Genomic DNA, 1,489 nt, shown 5'->3' on the forward strand with positions numbered 1-1,489 from the left:
CTGGCCTCTCCTGTTTCTGTTACAAGGTTCTTGAGTTCACCCATCTAATCAGCCCCTCTTCTGTGTTCAAGGTTCAGTAGTATCAAAGCTGGGCTGTAACTTCCTCCTCTGGAATTTGAGTCCAGAAATATTTCTCTGCATAATAATGTTTCCTGTCCACAGCCCTGTTAATCATAAATCTCAACGACCCTTGCTTCCAATGATCAAAAGTAATCTTTTTCCCTCTGCCTTCACTTTCATCAAACTGCATCTAGTTGCAGGTTTCCCTTTCCTGTTCTTCAAGTTAAACTTTTTGGATTCTCTGACACTTCAGCCATGCTTTTTACTGGTTTAACCAGCAACTTTTCGATGTTTACTATGAGTAGGCTATTAAGAGTGATATATTGGAATTTACAACAGACACTGCCATTTAATGGCCTTCTTCACTCCTTTACTGATTCTTTCAACTTTTCCTAAGGTGATCTCAAATTCTTCATCAGTAAGTAAGATTAGCTCCAAGATCCCAACCTCCTCTAATAGCCAGTTTGCAAAAATTCATCTGCTTCAACTTTATTCAGGGCAGATTCATTGTTTTCTTCTAGTTTTCTATATCTTACCTTTCAAGCCAGTGCTATTGCTTCCACTCTCCTGGTTTGCCCCAGTACTTACAAGAAAAATTAAAACATTTTAGCATTGAAAATACAGTCTTTCATAATCGTGCCAGCCTTCATACAAGCATTAGCTTCCTGTTCTCCTGGATGGCACCATTCATCAATAAAATAACCAATATTTCTCCACTATTTTCAGTGTTTAGTGTTTGGCCCTGCTAAGAGGCGTGTGGACAAACTCTGTCCTATAACTACTATTCCTCCAAAGATATCTTTGGATTCTTATCAAGGTAACCTCACACTGGGAAAAATGTGCTGACTTTTCAGAATTTATTGGACACTGGTTCTAAAGTAAAATGAATTCCTGGGAGCATAGACTGCCATTGTGGTTCATCAGAGTGGGGGATGTAGAATATAACAGATTATAGGTAGGATCACTCATATGCATTCCTATTACCTTCCTTATTATCTTCCTCAACTATTGAGGCTAGGAATTAATATACTCAATTTCCCAGCTTCCCTTGAATCTAAGCGTGGCCAAAGAAATGTAGGTAGAAGCACAAGGAAGGGCCTTCTATTCTAAATAAAAAAGCAAAGCCTCACTAGAGAAACTCACTAGAGTTACAAACTTCATTAACTGCTGACTCCTTTATCTTCCAAATCTTTATCATCAACCCAGTTCAATGCTACCACCAGAACACCTTTCAAATCCATTCTTTTAATTCTCACTGCTTCTACTATAGTTTAGACCTTTACTACATATAGAGTCTGGCTTTAAACCCTAGATAGATCACGACACTCCTTCCCATCTAAACTTGTCATAACTTCATAATCTTTTTCAACACACTGCACAGGCAGACACTATCAATCCTTTAAGATGGACCGTTTAATGAAATCCATTT

The sequence above is a fragment of the Pteropus alecto genome, unplaced genomic scaffold (assembly GCF_000325575.1).
Source record: "Pteropus alecto unplaced genomic scaffold, ASM32557v1 scaffold38, whole genome shotgun sequence".
Taxonomy (NCBI): domain Eukaryota; kingdom Metazoa; phylum Chordata; class Mammalia; order Chiroptera; family Pteropodidae; genus Pteropus; species Pteropus alecto.